The sequence below is a fragment of the Miscanthus floridulus genome, chromosome 11 (genome assembly GCF_019320115.1).
Source record: "Miscanthus floridulus cultivar M001 chromosome 11, ASM1932011v1, whole genome shotgun sequence".
NCBI lineage: Eukaryota > Viridiplantae > Streptophyta > Magnoliopsida > Poales > Poaceae > Miscanthus > Miscanthus floridulus.
The window spans coordinates 62,289,118-62,297,898 of record NC_089590.1 but is presented as its reverse complement, the minus strand read 5'-3'; the positions used below and the strand labels follow the sequence as shown (position 1 = coordinate 62,297,898).

Here is an 8,781-nt window from a genome sequence, read left to right as displayed (position 1 = left end):
GCTTTGTCAAGCCTTGTTGATCTTTGTCGAGAAACTTGTGAGATCAAGATCATGCACACACCACGTGTTGAAATCTGATCCATCTCTCTCTAGCAATCCCACAATCAGAGGCATGAGCTATGAAAAAAGAAGAGAAAGGGATATATATATCCTTATTCTCTGGGAGTCACAGAATCTGGAATCTGGACTCAGCAACACAGCAAACGGTTGCCTACCAAAGATTGCACAGTGCAGCATGATCATGACTCATGAGCTCATGGCGTTGTCCCGTTAGATACCCTGGGCGGGCCTTCCAGAGTTCCAGCCCGGTAGAGGCTCAACCCAACACATGTGGTGCAAGCCGATGGGGTGTGCCGTGTGCGTGCTTGTTCGGTCAGACCGGCTGATTTGTCGATCCGACCTTGCAGACTAGTAGTGCCATTCGTCCCTAAAAAAAACAGCTAGTTACGCCATGGCCCGCATTTGCTGCTAGTCTACTATTGATAGTCGTCATCATATCGCCGATGCCACACCATGTCCAGTCAGTGATATGGGCAGAACAAAGCATCTGTCTTTGATCAACACGAAACCCCAGTAGGAAAAACTGCGATACCGTACCGAAGCGTCCGCCGCCCTGACATAGAGGATCAAGCACGCAGTTGACTGACCCGGCCGTTTGACTCCAAGCAGCAATGGCGAGCGGACATCGCATAGGCCATTGTTCGGGGCGGAGACCGAGTCGGCGACACGCTACACGACTACACAAGGTTGCCTCGCCAGCGCCCCTACCCCCTGCAGTTCTTTGTAAACCGGCTGCTGTCACGAGTTCACGACCATTCTCCAGGCTAAAGTTTTTCGCTGTCTTGCTGAAGTTCTAGCGCCTTGCATATGGCGAGTGGCGACTGTTTCCAAGCGCTGTCAGCCTGTCACCGTCAACCTCCGAGTCGGAGAAAACGAAGGTTCCAGTGTCAATTGTCGTTTCAAACCCTTCATTCAACTTCAAGTGAACTGTGATAGGAAAAAATTCTTCACAAAATAACCAAGGCAAATGGATTTAGCTTAAACACCTGGTCGCAGGACCCTAAATCTTTTATAAACATGCACATATTAGCTTCATTCTAAAGGCCATCAGAAAACTGATAGGACAGATTGATGCCTCTTTGCTATCAAGGCCAACATTTGTTTTTCCACCACTCCTATATATGTCGTTGTCGTCTGTTGATTTGTTTTCTCCGATGAATATTTAGATTTTGAGAGAGTGACTGTTTGGGCCTGATTAGCAAACAGCGAAGTTAACTTTCTAGTAAGACTAGTGGAAATGCACGTGCTCTCTGTTGTCTTGACTCGTTCCCACATTGACCCGAGATGTGTTGTTTCTATATAATCAAATGCACAAACAGGGGTTGTTCGCTTGTTATTGAAACAAATAACTGAGGCTGTGTTTAGTTGTAGGAATTTGGATTTTAGGGCTACTGTAGCACGTTCGTTTTTATTTGGCAAATATTATTCAAACATGGACTAATTAGGCTCAAAACGTTCGTCTCGCAATTTCCCACCAAACTGTGTAATTAGTTTTTCTTTTCGTCTACATTTAATGCTCTATGCACGGGCCGCAAACATTCGATGTGACAGGTACTGTAGCAACTTTTTGGAAGTTGGGGTGAAACTAAACAAGGGCTGAAGCAATCTGCAGATGTTCAAAGTGCTCTAGGCTTCCAGGGGGACTGGGGGAGGGCAGAGCTCTCAACTATCAAATACCCAAAGGTACGCTTTCGAGGAAAACTGAAATCCCTTGGTCTTTCAAGCTAGTTAGTGACTGATTTTTATCCGCCACAGTTTCGTTTATCATCCCTATTCCCTATGCGTGAAGGTTTCCATGCTTCATTTCATTTGGGGGAAATGTTTCATTGCTTGGTTAACAGTTAACACTAGGCAAGAGAGACGAATACCTATATATTCCTGACAGCCTTACACTACCTATGTTCTGTTCAGATGTAACTTGCGTCCCTTGCAATTGCAAGGCACTGTCTGCAAAATCAGCATTAAACATGATTGTCTTAAATTTTCTGTAGGAAGAATCCGCTTGAGCAATTCCTTGATCCACCGGGAAGCGCTGATCTATGTAGGGAGAGTTAACTTATAGAGTATACACCATAGATTTGATGGGACACTAGCTCCTATAGGGTATACGTCTCACGAGTAATATCTGAATACTTGAAGATAATTGTAAAATATCTCACTTATACTACGTGAAAGTAAAAAGAGAAAAAAATAAGAGATATTAAAGGAAATCAAAATAAGAAAAATATAGAAAATAGAAAATAAAATAGAGAGAAGAAAGAAGAAAAGAAAAAAAAACAAAAATGAAGAAACTCAAGGTGTGGGCTGCCACCTCCAGCCTCCAAGAGCACCATGCGCTCCGTCTATAGCCGACGAAAGCTCATCAACGGAAAAGAAACCGTAAAAATAAAAACGAAATGAAGGGGGAAATTAATTAGGGTAAAAGAAAAAATAAAAGAAAGATAAAGAAATTGAAATGAAGAATAAAAACCAAATAAAAGTAAAATAGGAAAGGACAAAAAGGGAAACACACATGGGAGAGCGGCGACCGGCGAGCGCTGTCATGGCCCGTGGGAACACATGCGCCTCCGCTCTTGCTCGGAGCCTCGGACGCCTGGGCCGCTCGCTTCTTGGCTTGCTCGAACGCGTGGCCCGCTCCCTCTATGGAATGTGTGGGCCGCCGCTAGGTCACGCCGGCTGCTCACTCGCTCTCGCTCCCGTTGAAGGTCGGTGGTGGTGGTTGTCAAAAAAAGGTCGGCGGTGGGCACAGTGCTGATCGGTCCGACCAGAAAATTGGCGGTGTCTGCCCCACCCCTATTGGCGACGTGGGAATCATTGATCCGAATGGAATAGAAAAATATAGAAAAAATCATTTATAGTTTTTCAAAATCAGATAGGAGATAGATTTCACCACAAACCCTCCAACGCGTTAAAGACATTGTTATTGTCAGCTTCACCATGAAGCAGACGCCTTAGTCCAAACTCCAAAGGCCACCTCGCTCGCTACCCTACCACCAATAGGCCACCATCGTCACACCAAAGAGGCCATCGCCAAGCCCGACAATGACTACAATGAGCAGCTGCTAGTGGGCCAACGCGGTAGAATGACCAAGCAACTAGCGTGTGTAGCTTGTCACAGCAGCGCCAGCCATAGGCCGTCATTGGCCCGATAGACACCAGCTTCCGCAGGTTGCCCACAATAAGCTACATAGAGGGTTTAGGAGGCGGCCCTCATTAGGTGGCATGGTGTCGACATTGTCATGCATGCCTGTGACATGGTCAGTGTAGCAACGTTCTCATGGTGATGGCTGCTTCCTATGGCCACTGCCTCGGTGGCTAGTCTCGCACGGCGATGACAAGTTGCTATGGTGGCCTACGTTGAGCTTGGGTGTGAGGGTTTAGGAGGTAGGGACTTTAGGGTCTAGGGTTCAGCGACCTGTCACAGTCAGCAATGGTGACGCCTTTGGTGCCACGCTCCTCATTGGAGGCGTTGTCATGAGATCCCTTGTCTCCTAGGGTTCGGTTGAAAAAACTCAATTCTCCGCTTGGCATTGGCGGCATTTGTGAATGTTGTTTCCCTCCTTGGAGGCATGGCTATTGAGAACATCCTCCCTCTCCCCTCTAATCACTTAGCTTGTTTTCTATAGCTTGCTTGGTGTGTCTGCTTGCGGTTTGTGGTAAAGTGGATTGTGTTTGTTATGGTGGTTGTCATGTTGTCGCTTCTAACTTGAGTGTGTTCATTTTCTTTGGTGTGTGTTGTTGTTACTTCTTCGATCTCTATTAATACATGCTCAGCACCGGTATTTCTCTTGCATGTAGTTTCTCGCATGTAGCTTCTCGATAAAGATTTGAGGGACTCATGCTTTCCTCGGGTCAGGGGATTCATTCGTCATCTTCATGATATTATTTGGGTACATCATTAACACAAAAAATACTTCTAGTTAAGTTGGTTTCTTTTCACGATGCATGGGTTGGAATTTTTGAAGTGTATGAGTAACATAACATAACTTTGGTGTCCACCAATTTAGCTGACCGTTGCAACACCATGTTCTCTTGTACTTTCTAGATATCCGACAAAGGAGTATGGAAGTGTGCTCAGTACAACTTGGCATTGCTGGTCTTTTACTTCTGTTGGTGGCATAGGACGTCATTGCTATTGCGGTTCCTGACCCTCAATGCCAAAGTCAGTGTGGTGGCGTTAACATCCATTTCCCGTTCGGCATCGGTGACAACTGCTCGCGGTCACCACTCTTTAACGTTAGCTGCCAAGAGGTCCAAGATGACATCTACAAGCCATTCCTCAGTGGTGTTTTTGAGCTGCTCAACATTTCGTTGATTCATGGCACAATCTGGGAGTTGATCCCCATCTCCAAGGACTGCTACAACCCCCTCTTAGGTCGCATGGAGAGCAATATTTCGGGGCACGATGCAATTTCGTCCACATTTCGGTTCTCAGATGTCCACAACAAGTTCACTGTCATCGGATGCAACACCCTTGCCATCATCTATAATCGAAATGGCACTGGCTACCAGAGCGGTTGTGTCTCGACGTGCCAAAGTCTGTCAGACATAGTGGATGGCTCCTGCTCCGGCATGGGCTGTTGCCAGACAGCCATACCCAAGGGGATGGACTACTATAGTGTTAGCTTCGACAGAAGTTTCAACACAAGCCGAATTTGGAGCTTCAGCCGTTGCAGCTACGCCATGCTGATGGAGGCGGCGGCGTTCAATTTCAGCACCGCGTACATCAATACGACCAAATTCAACGACACAAGTATTGGACAGGTACCCGTGGTGATGGACTGGGCGATAAGGGAGAGGGATGTCGTGTGAGGTCGCTGAAGAGAACGAGACGGGCTCTTATGCATGCGTCAGCAGCAACAGCGAGTGCGTGGATTCATCGAATGGGCCAGGGTACCTATGCAACTGCACTGAAGGGTACGAAGGCAACCCATACCTTCCAGACGGATGCCATGGTAATAATTGTGCCAAAATTTTATGGTATATTTGTACAATATTTAGTCTCTAAACTATGTGCTTATCATTTTTACTTTTGTTCTTCTTACTGCAGATGTTGATGAATGTAAATACAGCCCATGCCCTTCGGGTGGCGTCTGCCACAACACACTAGGAGGATATCGATGTTCGTGTCGAGTAGGACTGAAGTTTTCTGAGCAAAGCAATAGTTGTGGCCCTAATATCAACCTAATAATCGGTAACTAGACAATTTGATTTTATCACTTTCATATGCAACTATTATTGTGTCTCAAACTCAGTTGAAATGTTGATTTTGTATCTCAAGAATTTAAAAGGATTGTTCACCCAATGCAGGTCTTGCATTAAGTAGTGCCAGTGTCATTCTATTTCTTGCCGTAGTTGTTGCCATTCTTACACGGTGGTGGCAGAGAATCGTTCAAAAAAAGCTTAGAAAGAAGTTTTTTCACAAGAACAAAGGCATTCTTCTAGAACAACTGTTCTCGTCAACTCATAATGTTGGTGATGGCATGAAGATATTCTCTCTGGACGACCTAGAGAAGGCCACCAACAACTTTGACCATACACGTGTGGTCGGGCGCGGTGGTCATGGCACGGTCTATAAGGGAATATTGACTGACCAACGCGTTGTGGCAATTAAGAAATCAAAACTTGTAGAAAGCATCGAAATTGAGCAGTTTATCAATGAGGTGGCCATACTGTCACAGATCAACCACCGGAATGTGGTGAAGCTCCATGGATGCTGCCTTGAGACTGAAGTCCCTCTACTTGTCTATGAGTTCATCTCCAATGGCACATTGTATGATCTCTTGCACTGTAAGCAAAATAGAATCTTGCTACCTTTGCCTTGGGAGGAACGCCTAAGGATTGCAGTTGAAGCTGCAGGCGCGCTAACATATCTACACTCAGCAGCATCTGTGTCCATTCTTCATAGAGATGTCAAGTGCATGAACATACTTATGAATGATAGTTACACAGCAAAAGTTTCGGATTTTGGCGCATCAAGGTCTATACCAATTGACCAGACACATTTGGTCACTGCTGTGCAGGGCACATTTGGGTATTTGGATCCAGAATACTTCCACACCGGCCAACTTAACGAGAAGAGTGATGTTTACAGTTTTGGTGTGATACTTCTCGAGTTATTGACAAGGAAGTAACCAATCATTGAGAATGAGAACGGTGATAAGATAAACTTGTCAAGTTATTTCTTTTGGGATATGGAGAGGAGGCCACTTGAAGAGGTAGTTGACGCTGAAATTATAGGGGAAGCAAGTAAGGAAGCGATTCTAAGCATGGCTCAGCTGGCAGAGGAGTGCCTAAGTCTAACAAGGGAGGAGAGACCTACCATGAAGGACGTGGAGATGAGGCTGCAAATGTTGAGGTGCCATCAAGTTGTTGCTCCAAGGGCAAGGAAGGGCAATGAAGTGACCCGTCGTCGTCGTGAAGCAGAGAGAACAAATAGGATTAGTGGTGCTATTCCGGTGGCTGCTAGTCATCATGGCTCACGGCAATACAGCCTAGAGCAAGAGTATATTTTGTCCTCACGTGTACCACGATAGATTGTTGGCAGAACATATCCATGTTGTATGTATTATGATTGGTTGTTGTGTTCTTATAGTTTCATAATACAAACCCAATAAAGGGGTGCATGTATCCTCCTCATGAATAATAATAAGCATGGACTCTTTTAAGGTGATAATAGAAGTCACCTTCCTTCCCGATGTTATCCTTTTGGCATTAACTACAAATGTGCAATATGAAATTTCTACAAGAAAGTAGTGGATGCATTACGTAACCATAACCATGGACCATTGATGATGACATGTAACCTTAGGATATGATCATAAAAGTTAAAAACAAGGTGAGCTCGTTCCTATGTTTGTATAATAATATAAGTAAAAATTTATTACTACCTAATGTTTATTTTTAATGTGCTTAGAAATTATGATTAACTTGGAAAAGACGCTTCCTATGACCTCTACAACAGATGGGCATGGATAAATTATGCACATGACCGATGTTGGAATGTAAGCTTATCGAAGCCTAACATTCGGTTTGTCGGTAGACATAACACTTCCATCCGGAGTGGAAAAATTGTTTGTTAAGCTCAAATGGATATAGTCCCATCTCAATATCACGTCGGCAAGACCCCTAAATCATCATTGAATTTTTCTGTGCCAGATGCTGCGACATAGCCTTGAGCCCCTTTAGTCCCAGGGCCTGGTCCCCATGTCTTCAACTCCGACATATTATCTGGACATAACATTAACCCAAACGTACCTTTTCAGTTATAGTTGTTTTCCTTCGTACGCCGCATGCATGAACATAGTTCACCAAACTATTTAGGGGTGCCTGTTAGTGTTTTCTTTAGAAAAAATAATTGTCTTATTTATGCCTTCTGAATGATCTGTACACTCAACCAGCTATTATTGATTTATTGTAAGTTCCGGCCTCATGCAGTCAGGCTGATCATAAGCAACTGCTAGCAAAAATTCAAAACAAGTTTGGTGTACGTACACAAATCATAACTTAGGCGTAAATAACGTATTTTGAGTCCCCCAATTTAGCTGACCATTGTAATACCATGGTTTCTACTCTTTTTTTGGGGGAAAAAATCCACGATTTCTACTTTATTTTGTAGTTGTCCAACCAGATTTTTTTTTAATTTTAACACTTTTTTGAATCTAATTTTAAATCTAACATTGTCGGTTTTTTTTAAACTAACACTTTTGGCCGCGCCTATTGCCCTGGCACCATGTATGGTGGCGCGACAGCGGTCTGACGTGGCGACGACCGGTTTCGGTGACCGTTACGTGGCAGGTCCTGCCGCGCCACCCACCATGGCGCGGCAGTGCCGCGTCCTGATCCATGGCGCGGCAGAGCCGAATAAATACCGCGTGCAAGCCCGCCTGCCTGCACGCACCCCTGCCCGCCCGCCCGCCGCCAGCGCCCGCACGCGCCCCGCCGTCGCCAGCCGCACGCGCCCTACCGCCGCGCAGCGCCCGCCTGGCCACGCCGCGCACGCGCCCGCCCGACCACGCTGCGCTCGGCCACTCCCGCCGCGCAGCGCCCGCGCCGGCCGCGCCACGAACGCCGGCGCGTCAAGGCCGCCCGCTCCTAAGGTACCTCCCTCTCGATTTCATATTTTTTTTATTATTATTGATTTAGGATAGTTAGTAATTTAGGATAGTTAGGGTTCTATGATTGGTATTGATTTATGACAGTTAGTGATTTAGGATAGTTAGGTTAGGGATTGATTATATATTTATTATTTAGTTTATAGTTAGTTATTTAGTTAGGGATTTTGGGTATAGATACTAGTTTACCCTAAACCCAAAAGGGTTTATGAATTTTAGGAATTGATTATGTATTTATTATCTAGTATAGTTAGGATTTTGGGTTTAGGGGTTTAGGATAGTTAGGTTAGTGAATTTGTTTGTGATTTGTTTGTGAATTTACTAATGTTAATTTGAATTTTGTTAATTTGAATACTCTAATGCTTTGTTTATTAATTCGTAACAGGATGACTCCTCTCACGCAGCACCCGTTGTACCCCATTCTTGAGGTGGAGTACGACGACCAGCACCGAGCACACATCTTGAGTGACAACGACGCAGAGGTGGCCTTGCCTCCTTTGAGGCCCCGCACGCACACCAGGGCGCACCAGTGGGACAAGCGTTATGCGCCGTACATACGGCGTGCCGGCTTCGTCGAGCTTATCCGTGTTGTCAATCATGGTCTTCC

The 8,781-nt window shown here is 45.3% G+C and overlaps 1 pseudogene; it reads left to right on the top strand.

Annotated features, from left to right (window-relative positions):
• Window positions 1-4,122: 4,122 nt before the first annotated feature.
• LOC136490956 (wall-associated receptor kinase 1-like) lies at window positions 4,123-6,596 on the top strand (annotated as a pseudogene).
• The last annotated feature ends 2,185 nt before the right edge of the window (window positions 6,597-8,781 follow it).